Consider the following 16786-nt stretch of genomic DNA (forward strand, 5'->3'; position numbering starts at 1 on the left):
AAATTTCAAAACCCCAGCGTCAAAAAACAAAGGCGAGTGACAGCAATTTAAATCGTTCATTGTAAACAATGAAAATGGCTGAGTGGTACCGTTTAAAAGTCGTTGAGTGTAAAAAAAATCCAATTGTTGAGCGCAAGCGCCTACTTTCAATAGTGGGGTTTGAGCGATTTAGCACGTTCAATAGAAACGATTAAAATTTCCAAACCCCAGCGTCAAAAAACAAAGGCGAGTGACAGCAATTTAAATCGTTCATTGCAAACAATGAAAATAGCTGAGTGGTACCGTTTAAAAGTCGTTGAGTGTAAAAAAAATCCAATTGTTGAGCGCAAGCGTCTACTTTTAATAGTGGAGATGCAGCTATTTAAATCGTTGAGTTTATCATTTAAATCGTTAAATCGTTAAACGCAAGGACGATCCATCATAACCCACACCCTCCCCCTCACACTCACCTACTACTGCCAACATGAACAAACTACTACTAATACTTATACTAATACTAATACTGATACTGATACTGTTACTGCTGACATGGACATCGACTCAAAAAGGACTTGAAAACACTGTTGGGTTCCCCTTTTATGAACACCATTTTTATATACCAATTCCCAAAACCGCTGGGAACACGTCTTTATATGGCAGTTGTAAGCTAGAAACACGTTAATTTATTTTTTTATCGACCGGATGACGTCATTGGAATACGTCTACATACGTCGATGTGTGTTGGGACTACGTAAAGAATTGGTTCAAAGCACGTCAAACATAAGTTAGAAATAAGTTTCGCGTAAAAAAGACATTACCGCGACGTGTTTCGACTTATGAGTAGCTTATAAGTAGCCTTTGTGGACGTGTGTAAGCGTCCACATATCGTGTGTAAAACTTATCCCCATCGCATGCAGAACGTGTGTCATATAGCAAGTACGTCGTAAAATTTTGAACATGTTTAAAATTTCTTGACGTACTCTACTTACTACGACGTATGATAGCGTACTTTAGCGTTCTACTCACGTATACCAAACTTACTCATACCGTATTTGACGTGCCCCCAACGTTTTAGACACATTTTTCTTAGGTCGGCATACGCTGGCAAGATCGCCAAGGTGTGACCACGATGTTGTCACTTCCATTTCTACGGCAGTTATGATTCGAATCGTTGTGCGTCAGCCTTTTAATAGGCTACGTCACGACATCGTCGGCGATGCGTGCAACACGCTATGCCGAAGTTAGACTATTGTTGGGCATCGGTTGTGTAGGCCGACAACAGGTTTAGCATTCGTTGGTATAAGTTATCTATGACACAACGAAACGTTCTGTGTCCATTACTAATATGTTATGCATACGACCAACTCGTTATGAATACGTCCGAATCTTAAAAAAAAAACATCAAAAGTTCAACGTCAGCCAGCATTTTACATACATTTTAATACGTTGCCATCGCTGGCTAAAACGTCAAGGTGTGACCGGGCCTTAAGCTATAAGGTGCAGCTGAAAGACGCAGCACCTTTAAAATGGGAAAGGAGGTGAATTGCGAGGGGTCTGATAAAGATGTTTAAGATGATGAAGCATATGGACAAAATAAGTGCAGAATCATTTTTTCAGCAGATTGGACACGGACAGGGCGAGGAGCCACTGTTTAAAAGTAAAGCAGAAGAGAGTTATGATGGAAGTAAAGCAGGAGAGTTTCATTGAGAAAGTAGTAAAAGCATGGATAAGTTCGTCTCACTACAAAGGTAGTGCCAGTAGAAGCAGTACATAGTTATAAAAATTAGTTTGGCAGGTATGAGAATTTTCAACTCCTCTTTCCGACCCTTACAACCCCCCAGTCACAGGCCTTCTTGTGAAGATAAGCCTCAGTGATTGAGGCAGCAGTCTGTTTCCTATACACCGCCCAAATAAAGGGATGTGTCAGAAGAACATGTTGCATGCTTGTAACAAGATGGGAACTCTGCTGTGGTATTAGTAATCAAAAAGATAACAACATGACCCCTTGGTGACTCCCATAGGGAGTGGGTAGTAGGTACTTCTAGTGATGAGAATTTTCAGTGGCACAATGCCATGATCTATCACCTAGTAGCAGACTTGTTTGCAGAATATGACATTGACTTCGCATATCAGTTTCATTGGTCACCACAGCATCTTGCTAGTACTACATGTATCAACTTTGAGATTGATGAAACCTTCGTATCAGTGCCTTTCCACTCAGCCCTCATGGAGGAATGGTACCAAATACAAAACAACACCACATGGCATTTATCATGTTGTGAAATCAACAACAATTTTGTGTCACGGCCATAATTCCCGGACTGAAGGTGATTCAACCTTTGTGAAAAATAAATTCATCATAATACTGATATGAATAAACATTTCTGCACATGAGGTTTGAATTGCAATAAAAGTCATTCATACTCAGCTGATGTCCAATGAGCCTCAAACTGCAACTGCTGCAGTTGAGATGGAACAGGCTTCAAGATGCATGCACTACTGCCCATCAACAGCAGACTCCTCTGGAATGTCCTCATTCAAAGTGTGATCCACACACTGCAAGTCAGAGGTGAAAACAACATGGTTGGAACAGGCAATGTCAAGCAATGTCCATGATCACTGTTTTAAAAAAAACACAAAAAAAAAACACTGCAAGCCAAGTTTGGCCTTCAGCAATTTTTAATACATTTTAGTCTGGCAAAGCAGGTTATACCACAAAGTTAATCACCATTATAACTACAGGCAAATTATCAGTTTGAGTTAAAAGTCGCAGAACGTTGCTCAGATATCACAATAAAGGAGAAAAAAAAATAAAAACATGACGCACACCGATTACAACAAGTGGATACGTCAAATAACAACAAAATTGGTTTGTAAAGCAAAGGACATAAATAATTATCAAAGCAAATATAACTAGAAAGCATCTGAAAATGCAAAGGCCATCTGCTTTGTATTCGGACTTGGGTCATTCCATGTCAAATCATCAAAGCATCTGCCGTCATCTCTCAGGTTTTTGTAAAACTTTGGGAACCAATTGGGACCCATGAAAAACGGCAAGAACTCAAATATTTTTGCTAACAGCCTCTTAATTAGTGAGATACAGACTAACGAACTTTGGACTAATTAGCACGACGTCGCGAATTCAAATGGCCATATCTCTAAAAGTATAACACCTAGAGAGCTGGTTTTGGTGTAATTTTAAAGGTATTTTCATGGCCTATGAATTTGTCTGGGCAACTTATTCCTACCTCCAACCACAAAAAAGTTATCACAAAATATAAACTTCAATCGTGAATCCCCAAAAAATGTATCCTTCAAATTTCCTCACATTCATCCCAGAGGTACCTAATGATGTCAAGAAGCTTCCACATAAATTTTGCGATGGGCACTCCAATAGTTTCTGAGATATGAGTAATAATGTACATGTACGTATGGCATATAGGTTCGAAAATCAGCATTTGTAATGTATTATACAATCAATAAGTGAGTTCAAGTACACAGTGTTCACTAACCTGACTTAGGCTTTCAATTTCCTCTTCAATAAAGCAACAGCAGCACTTGTTTCTTCCCCTCAGGCCCAGTTGAAAATGAAAGTATATGATACTTCAAAGCAATTGATGGTTGTTCCCTGTGTTCCCTGTCATGGCTAGGTTAGAATGATTGTATAATACATTACAAATGCTGATTTTCGAACCTATATGCCATACGTACATGTACATTATTGCTCATATCTTAGAAACTATTGGAGTGCCCATCACAAAATTTATGTGAAAGCTTCTTGACATCATAAGGTACCTCTGGGATAAATTTGAGGAAATTTGAAGGATACATTTTTTGGGGATTCACGATTGAAGTTTATATTTTGTGATAACTTTTTTTGTGGTTGGAGGTAGGAAAATGTTGCCCAGACAAATTCACAGGGCATGAAAATACCTTTAAAATGACACCAAAACCAGCTCTCTAGGTGTTATACTTTTAGAGATATGGCCATTTGAATTCATGACGTCGTGCTAATTAGTCCAAAGTTCGTTAGTCTGTATCTCACTAATTGAGAGGCTGTTAGTAAAATTATTTGAGTTCTTGCCGTTTTTCATGGGTCCCAATTGGTTTCCAAAGTTTTACAAAAATCTGAGAGATGACGGCAGATTCTTTGATGATTTGACATGGAATGACCCACTTCTTGTTCCATCTGCTAACCGGTACCTTTGAGCTTTTGACCAAATTCTTAATTTGTTTTCTCCATATTCTCATAATAAAGCTTTGCTGAAAATTAGATGACAAAAGCTCAAATGGTGAAAACAAAAGGTTACAGCCCAAACACGCACAGCCCAAACACGCACGCACGCACGCACGCACGCACGCACGCACGCACGCACGCACGCACGCACGCACGCACGCACACACACACACACACACACACACACACACACACACACACACACACACATAACCCTGCACGGGGGATGGGCTAATATTAATATGAGTTCCCCAACAAGGAACTTCGACACAGGAGGAGGCCATTAAAGGCCCATCAAATCCTGCACTATTATGACCAACCTCTGGTTGTTTATCCATGCGTGATGTTTTTTAATGCTGAGTGGCAAGCAAGGAAGCAGCAAACATAATTTTTGAAGTCTATGGTCATTCATACTCAGCTTTGGTTTTGGATGAAATTTGTACCAAATTTGGTGGACACTTTGGGTGTGTAACAAGGGTATGACTCCACAGGGGTTAGGTCCAAACCACCGACCTCCCATACCCAGAGCAGATGCTCCAACCATTATGCCACCAAGTCTAGTTAAACAGCAATCACTGAATCAATCACGATACAACAGCAATCGCTGGTGGGAGCAGTGTAACAGGATGACATATGTCCATTCAACTCACAATTACATGATGGAGATTGAAACCTCATGTGGTTACTACATGTGGTTTGCCATGGGTATGTATGTACACAGTGCCTATAGAAAGTCTACACCCCTTTCAAATTTTCACCTTTTGTTACCTTATAGCTTTGAATTAAATTGCAATAAATCAGACTTTTTACACCTTCATTTACACATCGTAACCAACTACTTCCAAGTGAAAAACAAATTCCACACATATCAGAAAATTAATTAATAAGACAAAACTAGAATATCTTGGATTGATAAGTGTCCACCCCTCTTATAATAGCAATTGTAAATAAGCTCATGTGTACCCAATCACCTTCAGAATCACACACCATGTTAATTGGCCTCCACCTGTGTTAAATTGTAGTGATTCTTATGATTTCAGAATAAAATCAGTTTCTGTAGATTTCCCCTGCTGGGTCATGCACTTCATTGCAAAGACTCAACCATGAGCTTCAAGGAGCTTTCAAAAGACCACCGGGATAAAGTCGTGCAAAGACACAGATCAGGGGATGGGTATAAAAATATTTCAAAGACCTTGAATATCCCCTGGAGCACAGTGAAGATCAAGATGTGCAAAGTTGGTCGAGACCTATCCAAACAGACTCACAGCTGTAATTCTTGTCAAAAGTGCTTCCACCTCGTATTAACTCAGGGGGCTGGACACTAATCCAACCAAGATATTCTAGTTTTGTATTTGTCATTAATTTTGTGAAATCTGTGGAATTTGTTTTTCATTTGGAAGTTGTGGGTTACAATGTGCAAATAAAGATGGAAAAAGTCTGATTGAATGCAATTTAATTCCAGGCTACAAGGCAGCAAAAGGTGAAAAATTTGAAAGGGGGTTGTAGCTTTCTTTTGGCACTGTAGCTTTAAATTTCACACATTCTCTTCATACCTGATCTGTTTAATAAGATGATAATCATCGTTATCATTCATTCCAAAAGTTGTTGAGACAGACCACGAACCAAGCATTTCCAAGCTGGCCATTACCCCCTGGACAGATCCCTACTCCATTGCAAAAATAGCTGCTGACACAGTCATGGTCCAGGGCAAGAATTTATAAGTTCGGGAAGAGTAATAGCACGCAATGGCCCACCATTTTCAAACGGAGCAGTGGAATCTGTAATATCCACAAAGGAATGTTAGCAGGTAGCATAACCGGCTAAATGCCCCCCCCCCCCTTTGAAGGAGCCTTGCTGGTGAAGCACCAGCATGACAATTTACAGTTACTTGGGAATTGAAGCCATACTTGTCAGGGTTTGGGAAAATATGGTACCACTAAACCCATATATCCTGTCAGCACATTTGTTTTATATGGCACAAAGCAATCTTTATGGGGGATTAAACACAAATTTTTTCATATTCATTTACATCGAAGCATCACCATGAAAATGATAACTTTAGTTCAAGTGTTTTTTTGTTTTTGTTTGTTTTTTGTTTTTTAATTCCAGATAAGAATGCATCTCACTGAATAATGCTTTTTTGTAATTTTTGGTCATTCTCAGAAAAGTGCTTAATGATTAAACAATCAATATATTATTCATAAATTATAAAATCACAGTCAGCATTATTGTACAAAAAAATTGATGCATTCTCGGTACTCCATGAAAAAGCCGCACCACAAATGCCGATCAGAATCGCACTTTAAACACCTCACATGAGGGTCATCTGAAAGGTTCTATCACACAAATGTATACTCTATCATGGAATCATTCACAGTCTACATTCATGTCACATGTCATCAATCAACATATGATCTCCATCCTCTTCAATGCACTTCACCCAACAGTCAACCGTTTCCATCTCAGAACAGAAGCCTTCCTTCTGAGGTCTCCTTCACATACAGTGACCCGCAAAAGTATACTGCCACATTTAGATAAACTAGCAGAGGTAGTTTATGGAGGGAATTTAGAGGTTGGATAAAAGGAAATGATTTATAATACTGCCTTCCACCAGGTGGCACTATACAATACACATTTACACTGAGAGAATCGGTGCCTTACCACCTAACCACCCTGAACTCCCTACCCTGTATGTTTAAAAATGTTTTCTTGCATCTCCATTTGCCAAGAGGATTCCAGCGTTATGCAATATGATGGGGTTGCCACCAGTGGGGCCGATTCTTTTGATGGGCAGACAGACAGAAAATACAACTTTATACATACCAAGTACAAAGTACACCCAACTCCTGATGGGAGCGACAGGAAGGGTCAAGTTATTATTCGCTCTCGGGGTTATAGCTTACAGTAGATCTCGGCTCAGGTCAAGCATAGAATGCCTCAAGGATGTCGGGGTTCCCAATGATTTCTTTCAGCTTTGTGTGAAACAGCAGTTGGGACTGTTTAAAAATGTAATCATACATGTTTGTGGTTTATTTCTTTTTTTACTTCTTGTGGGTTTGCCACATCATACGCCATGATAAGCTATTTAAACACAGTTACACGAAATTCATCAAAGGAGGGAAACCCCATCGGTGATGGGGGATATTATTATGATTATTAATATCGTTTTGTAATAACATGAAAAATTATGCGATTATTATCATTCGTCCATGTATGACTTATTTATTAGACGCGGCCTTGTAAGAATGGCACGATTAGCTATCTTAACAGGAATAAACACCTTAAGACGGATTTTTTCCCCCAAGGCGGAAAACCCCCTTGGGGAGGAAAGCAAATAGAATTACTTCAACCTCAATCGTGTGACCATTAGTCCTCCTGCCAAGTTTGGTTGAGATTGGATAAGTAATGACTGAAGTAATGACCAGATGTATCGCGGTCAAAAAAATTCAGACAGACAGACAAACCAAATTGCGTATTTCAATATGATTACGAACTATGTAGAAACATTTTTTCCAAATTATGTTTTTTCTTTCAAAACTGAAGAGATAGAACAAAACACTGTTGTGGTTGAGGGAGGTTACATGTCAAGAATACCTGTAAAAACATGTACCAATCAAAATTCACTGGTTGTAAAAGTATTCAGCCCCTGAGGTCCGCACTTCATGGAAGCACCTTTTACAGCAATGACTGCTGTGAGTTTTTCTGGGTAGGTCTCCACCAGCTTTGCACAGTAAGATGGTGAAATCCTTTGCTCATTCTTCACGTGAAAATTTCTCTAGTTCTGCCAAGTATTATGGGGATCATCGATGGACTGTAATCTTCAAGTCTCGACATAAATGTTCAACTGGGTTCAAGTCATGACATTGTGTGGGCCACTCAAAAACATTTATTTTCTTCTTATTCAGCCACTCCTGTATGGATTTAGCTTTGTGCTTTGCATCATTGTCCTGCTGAAATGTGAATCTCCTCCCCAGTTTCGGATTTTTGGCTGACTCAAGCAAGTTTCATCAAGGATTCTCCTCTACTTTGCACCATCCATTGGCCTTCCATCCCAAAAAGCTTGCCAGTCCCTGCTGATGAAAAACAGCCCCATAACATGATGCTGCCACCACCATGCTTGATAGTATGGATGGTGTTGACTGGGTGATGTGCAGTGTTGTGCTTGCACTAGGCATAACGCTTTGAATTTAGGTTAAAATTTCCATTTTTGTCTCGTCTCAGCACAAAACTTTACTCCACATGCCTGCAGTATCATTAAGATGCTTTTTTGAAAACTCCATACAAGCTTTTAGATGGGTCTTTTTGAGTAATGGCTTCTTCCTTGCCACCTGTCCATATGCTCAGGTAGCATCAAAATGTGAAAACAATGAAGGGTGGGGGGGGGGTCAACACTTTTGCAGGTCACTGCGGTCGATGTGGCTCCGTTAACACTCTTTAATCTCTTTCCATAATTTTGATTGGGTTATTCTACTTTTCTTTTTTAAATTTCTCGGTCAACTTCTTCAAGTGTAGTTTTTACTTCTGCCACCAAAGGTGGACAGAGGTTATGTTTTCACCTCTGTCTCTCTGCCTGTCTGTGAGTAGGATATCCCAAAATGTTGTGGACAGATTTGCACGTAACTTGGTGGGCAGGTTGGGTGTGTGACAAGGATAAAATGATGAGAATTTGGTGAAGATCCAGATACTATAATTTTCTCGGTGATTCTCACCATTGAGAGATGGGGCCAAAAACGATATATAGCACTAGTAGGGTAAGAATACTGATTCTGGCTCACTTTTCCCCATGTAAATGAATGGGGGATTTTCAGCGATTTATATTTTTTTTCCCTAAAAATAAATCCCCTTTTTATCCCAAGGTATATTTATTTGTCCCCCCTTTTAACTTGGAGGTTGAACCTCATTGAATTGAACACCTGGGGGTTGAACAGCTCACTCATTGAACCTATAAAGATTTGTTCATTCTCAAATTCCTTCAATAGTTTAATTTTCTTTGCACAATAATCCCCATCTAAAATATTGACAAACAAAACATTTGAATCTTTATATTTTTAAGATACCCCATTTGTGCCATTCTGAAATGATAAACTTCTCTTAATGCTCTCATCTGACCACCTCCTGAGCCACATATCATTTTGAGATTATAGTAAATTGTTTTTCATTGTTCAATTGATAACCATCAAAGTTTTCAGTCCATTCAAGGATATTCATTTTTTTCTTTACATCCTCTAACTTACTAGTTTTTAAATTAATTAAGCTTATTTGTTTTATTTACCTTTGTTTTAGTTATTTTTCAATAAGACTTATTTGATATTTTTCACATTCATTATGTTTTCCATTTTATATACCAAGACTGAGATTTTCTCCACTCTTTAGTTTGATTAATACTTGGTTTAACCATTTATATATTGTGAAAAAACGCAGTAGCCCTTAAAAAACCTAACCCATCTTCCCATCGTTAAAACATAATCTATTTTATACACTCTATCATACAATATCCATATGGAACACAATCTATTCCATTATCTAAAATAAATCTCTTATCATCAAAGGCTCCTAATGCCTTTTTATTTACTTCTTCACTATATATGTTATGTTTATAACTTCTTATTGTATTCATTTTTCCTATATTCTTCTTTCTTATTCATCAAACAATTATAATAATTTCTAAAAGTTATTGATTTCTTTATTACATATTTCTTTATTCCCTTTAACCTCTTATCAATCTGTTCACCATACTTATAAGCATATGCCTTTGCTCTCAATCCAATAAACTCACTCATTACTTTTCCACCCAACTCATCCTTAAACTTACCAATAACCTTTTCATTCTTTTTGGAAAATAACTCACTCTTCTTGCTGAAATTACTTGTATCATATACTCCAATATTTTCTTCATATCTTCATAAACATCATCAGTTTTATATCTAGGATAAAACTATCAGTATCCATATACAACAATGAAACATTTTCACCATACTCTTTCTTTAAGTCATTATACAAATAATCATACATCAATATCTTTGATAAATCAAGAACTGCTGTTCCAATATAAATTGGTTTATCCATTACAATACTTTCCTTTTTCATATGAATTGCAGAAAAGTTCTCTGAAAAAACCTCTTCTCTCTCAAAACTTGGTTTATTTATCAATCTGAAGCTTCTTTCCAAGATGTTGCGAATCTAATGTTTTGCCTGTTTCTAACATTTTCCATAGTCTTTCCAAATACAGCATTATTCATTAATTTATAAAAGTCCCCTTCAAATTTTACTTTTTGTATTTGCTCTCATATCTGTATTAAATTGAATATACTTTTTCACCCAAGGACTTTGTTTAAATTTTAAAACTCTATGAATTTTAGCTACTCTCAATCCTTCTCTCAAAAACTGTTTTAAGCTTCTCTGATGTAAAACATATCCCTCTTTATCATAGAATGTTGTTAATAACTTTTCTGTTGATTTGCCTTTAATATTAAAACTTTTATGATAATCACTTAACCATTCTTTCTTTGGAGTTTCTTTCTCACATGCAAAAGGAAGATCTTTATGCTTATTATGAAGATCACTCGGGTACCTCAAATCAACTTCAAAATAATAACCTTCTTCTTAGTCATTCAATTCCTCTTGAAGAAATAACAATATTCATCAAAAGCCTTTTCATAATCCTTTTCTTCCACCCACTCTAATTTACCATAAGGCAGAGATTGAGACATTGCCCATCCATACAAATTATTAGCATCAAAATACATCAAATAATTACTATCTTTTTCACTATCATAATTTGGAAGATATTTATTATTTGCTTTAGCATATCTTTTTGAACATACTTGTGATATTCCACCTCTCTTGGACTTCTCAATCATCAAAAGCATATCCACATCACTGATTAAATCTATATCTTGTTTTGTCATTTTCAACATTGCACTCCAAGCTAAACCAGGAGCTGTGAAATAGTGGGCAGGGTCTAATCCATAACAATTTTTATTATGACAGAGTGTTCTAAAGCCTCAAACACATCAGCTAACAATAAAACATCTGTTTTTAGATATAAATCATGATATTCTCCAAGGTTCTTTATCTTAAATAATTTCCATATTTCTTGTGCGTGTTTATATTCCTTATCACTTATCTCTTCTTCATAAAGGTTATTATAGAAACTTTCTTTTGATGGAAGTTGTGTTTCTTTAAATCTCATAAATGAATCCATATAATCATAAGGATAAATTCCCTTACTTGTAAGAATTTTCTCTTTACTTTGAATTTCATTCCTTGTTTGAATTTCCTCTCTCGTAAGAATTCCTTCTTTAATCAGAATTTCATCTTTAATCTGAATTTCCTCTTTAGTTCGAATTTTCTTTATAATTAGAATTTCATCTTCAGTTAGAATTTCCTCTTTACTTTGAATTCTCTCTTTAATCTGAATTTCCTCTTTAGTGAGAATTTCCTCTTTTGGAAAGAATGAATTAAGATTTGGAAAAGAGTCCATTGGAGCTTAGATTTGATGCGAGGTAGGCTAGTGGTGTTCCCATAAACTTGTAAGAATCTAAAACCTAATACGAGTTCTAGGTTTTGTGAATATCATTTTGAAAATGAAATATACTTTTGACTTGTGTTTGTTATAGCAGAAATATTCCCTAGTGTTTTTGAAAGTTCATTTATAAATAGATGTGTATCATAGTTGGCGCTGTTGTGAAGAAAGACTGGAATAAAGAAAGGTAATTTATAATTAAGATTACAACAGGAATGAGCGGGACCTCTATATTTACCAGTAAGATGACAATGGTCTCTAACTTTAAACTCCTTAATTTCCCCCTCACAAATATGACAGATATTGTTCATTCTAAATTCTAATTTTTCTTCTTTGGTTAATTTCATCGGTTCATTTGTTTCTTTCATTAATTTAGTGAGTCTTATACAATCCTTTTCTAATCGTTTTACAAACTCTTGTGAAGCATTTTTCCACGATAATGTTCAAGTTTGTTATACTTTTCTCCAACAGATGATTTGATATAATAACAAAAACCACAAGGAATATGTTTTTGATATTTATTTGTATATGGTTCTTTTGGATTAGGAGAAGCAGTATTTATCTTTTTAAGGATACATTCAAAATCAGCGTATATCACAAATGGGTGCATGATAGATTTATTATAATCTTCAAAATAAATCTTTTCACCAGGTTTAGGCATTGTAATTACAGCTGATTTATGATTACTACAATATTTTGAATGTTGTTCTAATCGTTCTTTTGTATGAAATGAATTAAGACATCGCTTACAAGGATATATTTTGTTTGCTGTTCTGAATACCTGAGAAGAGATTAATCTTGATAAATTATTGATGTATGTGTAATGTGAATTCTTTCCAACACTAAAATATAAAAGGTCAATGTGTGTTTCTTCATTTTTATAGTTGTTTGAAATTTTTAATATTTGAACTTTGTTTGTATCCGTTAATCCATATACATTAATAGAAAGATTATTCTTTTCTCAAATTTAGGAATATCTGTTAGTGACATTGGGAATTTAAAATCTTTAATGTCCAAGGTATTCTCATATTTCATATATTGTTTTACTCTTTCTGAATTACATTTTGGTGGATGTAAGTGAGCAAGAACAGACCAGAGAAAACATTTATTATCATTGTTCTTAATATTAACAACTGCCTTCTTTAGTTTTATTTCTTTTGGTAATTCAATATAAGAAGAAGCTTTAAGAGGGTTTGATTTTAGAATGTGTATATCTAAAAGATGATTTTTAATATTGAATCCACTTCCTACCACTGTATTATCAACATCCTCCTCTTGTCTTGATAGTTCTTCATAAACCTCACTATTCAAAAAATCTTGAAATGATGTTATAAAATGAAGATCTGTTCTCATATAAGGAGTTTGTTCTTCATCTTGTCTTTTCATATTCATTTTCACTCCCATATAAAACTTTAAAGTTTTTATTTCTTTTAATGTCTTTTTAATAAATTTTTCAACATCGGGTTTCACTATTTCAATTGATTCAGCTATTGATGATGGACCCGGGTTCTCAAATTGAAAAATCCTTATTTTATATGCCCTTTAAATGCCTCATCAGTGTTTTTAATATAATAGTCTCCTTTACTTTAAACTCATTTTTCTTGTAGTTTTGTGAGTGAAGATGTTGATTATAACTACTCTTCAAAACATCCTTTGAACAGATATCACAATGTTTTCTTTCCAACTCAAGAGGAGATATTTGATGAAATAGATTAAATGTGTGTTTGTTGGTTAGGAGGTGTTTTCTATAATGTTTATATTCGTGATTACAAACATCGCAGTACGTTGTATTCACCATATTTATAGAATAAAATGTTTGCTTAAACTAAAATTTTCTTGATGAAAATTTCGTTTAATTTATAGGTGAATCTGTGCTTAAAAACATTTTATCCTCCAACTTTTTCACTTAATAAATACAATGTTTCAAGACACAAAAGACAAGTTTCAATCAATCTCTTCATCTGTTAAAGATACTGAGAAATATGTCAAGGATGTAAAATTGAACAAAGATAAATATAACAACTATTGGATAAAAACTATTATGGTAAATAATATGAGTTCTTCAATTTCCTTCAGTGGAAGGGCTTTTAGTATACCTGGTAGAACATCAATTAAAGTATCTCTAACAAAAGTTTCTCCTCTCCTTCTAGTAATATATTCAAAACTAGAAAAAGCAATGAAACAAGAAAAAGTATCAAAGAACAAAAACCTTATGGATGAAGCTTTAGAAAGAAAAGATAAGACCATCTGTAATATGCAAGGAGAAATTTGTATTTTTTTTCAACAACCCTAAAGATGTAAATCTTGATGAAATAAAGGATGTTAATATATCAGGTGAAATGACATTTCGTTCAATAGTAGTTAACGATAATTTTAAAATTACCTTTAATATAAAAAATGTTGTCGTTGAATCTGATAATGAAAAAAAGTATATCGATATCGATGGTAATATACAACTGAAAGTATAGATGAATTTCAGTTTAAGTAAAGTTTTACTTTATAAATATGCTAGACTTTCCTGATTCTCCATATGACAAATTTGAGAATTGTCCTGCGTGTGAAAGACAGGGATTAAACACAGAGTCAAAAGCCTATAAACAATGTATATTCTGTGATTATCTTCTAATTAATGATAATAAAAAATATAAAAGGAAAATAATTTTTTTGGATTTACACCAAAAATGAATTACTTTACAAGATTGATTAGAGAAATGAATGTAAAGTATGAGGATGATAACACACCTTTCCTTACAAGGGAAGAAACTGAACGTATAAGAGAAATGTTCAAAGGATTGTTGTTGTATATTATTCATGGATGTAATTTTCAGGGAAATATCAACACAAGATATTGTATAAATAAAATAATGGATTATCTTGAAATTAAACCTGAACTTAGGATAAAATATAGAGTTTCTAAAAAAGCCAATAATAAATTAAATAACCTGTTTTTCAAATATATAAATGAATGATTTTTTACCTATTTGGGAAAATAAGATAAAATTTAACAACCATAAAAATCTCCCAAATTCATTAAGATGTCTCATAGTTGGTTCAAGTGGATGTGGAAAAACCTGCTTACTTTTAAAATGCTCCTCACTCCCAACTTTTAGATTATGATAATTTAATAATTTTCACAAAGTCGAGTTTTCAACCAGAGTATCAACTACTCTCACAAGGTTTTAATGCTGGTCTTCAAAAGAAGATATAATAGGTTTATTTAAACGTCAAAAAAACCTAAATGATTATAACATTGAAGATATAATTCAACTATTTTGTGATACACAGAGATGTAAAAGAAATCAAATCTTATAACTTGTATTCTTAGTGATAATACGGATGATATACCGTCTCCCCAAGATTTGGATAAATCAAAAAAGAACCTCGTTATCTTTGATGATTGTGTTAATGAGAGAAACCAAACGGTAATGGACAGCTACTACACAAGAGGAGGACATTCTTCTTGTAATTGTATTTATCTTAGTCAGTAGTACTTTCAACTTCCTCGTGGTTCCATCAGAAACAATGCTAATACTTTTATTTTATTCAAGTTAAATTCAATAGATATCAATAATTTTTGGAGAGATAATTGTTCTACATTATGTAGTAAAAAGAAATTTGAGGATTATATGAAGCACACGACTGAAAAATATAAATATATTGTTGTGAAACAAGATGAGATATTAAGGGATATATTTTTTGTTTTATAAACAATTACATATATAAATGACAACTATTATTATAAATCTTGTGGGTAAATCTGCTTCTGGAAAAAAACTTTCATAAATCAAGGTTCTTGTGTAGTACAAATGAGAATATTGTAAATTTTACTTAAAAACACCCGTGATACGCATTGTATCAACAACAACTAAAAGCAATAAGACCTGGAGAAGTAAAGGTGAAGATTATCACTATATTTCAGTGGAGGAACATATGCGATTGAGGAATGAAGGACAAATATGAGGAGGTTTCTCTTGGTACAACAAAATATTCACATTGTAAGAGTGAGTTAAAGAAACTAAAATCTGGTGGTGTTGGGATATTAGAAACTAATCCAGAAGGAACGAGACAAATTATTAAATATCTGAGCGGAGTGAAGATTTTATCATTCGGTTTTGATGTTGATGAAGAAACTCAACACAAACGTATGAAAAGCAGAGATGCAAGGATTAGTGAAGAAGAAATTACAACTCGCATTAATGTTAATAAAGAATTTGATGAAATATTTAAAGAAAAGGATTTATTTGAACACATCTACTTGAATGATGAAGAAAAGGAAAATTTCCCTGTTGATCTTTACAATTCATTAAATGATATTTTACAATAAATAAATGGATACAAAAGAAAGAGCAAGAAGATTTAAGGAACATCAAGAGTTGGTTTCAAAAGTTGTAAAACAACAGGAAGACATAAAGAAGAAAGCAGACAGAAACTATGAGCGAAGAAGCATTTGAAAAAAACAAGAGAAATTTTTTAAACCACTTTTAAAAACTTCCCAAGAAAAAATGAAAGATGTTTCCACAGTTCCCACAGTAGAATATACTCCTAGAAAGCTTCAAATGTTAAAAGATTTCAGTCAAATGACGGAGGAAGAATTAGAGCATTTAGGAGAATTAGAATATGATGATGAAGGTTTATTTCAACAACTGGAAGAGATTAATCAACCCCTGATTATATTGTGAATGCTGTTCAAAACAATGAATATTCAGCGGATTCAAAAACCAAAGCAGGACTCATTCCAACAGAACAACCAGCAATATTTCATCTTGTTCAAGAAAAGGTATTGATATTTAATGATGAATTAAGGTTCTTAAGTTCTGCTCAACCCCCTGTTAAACTAACTCCGAGATTAATGTTTCTTCTCACAAAAGATGGAAGACAAGGTTCAACTGTGAGGATGAATCAAAGTATATTGATAAACCATTGGATATGGAAAATAATGATGATAGAGTATATATTGATTTGCTGAACACTCTAAATTATAAGGTTATTCTTTCTGGTAAAAGTAGGAAGAATGAGAAGGAGAAACACATTATTCAGGCTTTAAG

The 16786-nt window shown here is 34.6% G+C and overlaps 1 protein-coding gene across 5 annotated transcripts in view; it reads right to left on the bottom strand.

Moving 5' to 3' along the window:
* WDFY3 (WD repeat and FYVE domain containing 3) overlaps positions 1–16786 on the bottom strand; it is a 343927-nt gene that overhangs the window by 280381 nt on the left and 46760 nt on the right. For all 5 annotated transcript variants that reach the window (XM_085897990.1, XM_085897992.1, XM_085897991.1 and 2 more), the window contains exon 2: positions 2404–2535. The gene's annotated coding sequence lies outside the window, so the exon portion shown is untranslated. The remainder of the gene's footprint in view (positions 1–2403; positions 2536–16786) is intronic.

This window comes from Eptatretus burgeri, chromosome 10 (assembly GCF_056783735.1).
Source record: "Eptatretus burgeri isolate ZD-2024b chromosome 10, Ebu_testis_v1, whole genome shotgun sequence".
NCBI lineage: Eukaryota > Metazoa > Chordata > Myxini > Myxiniformes > Myxinidae > Eptatretus > Eptatretus burgeri.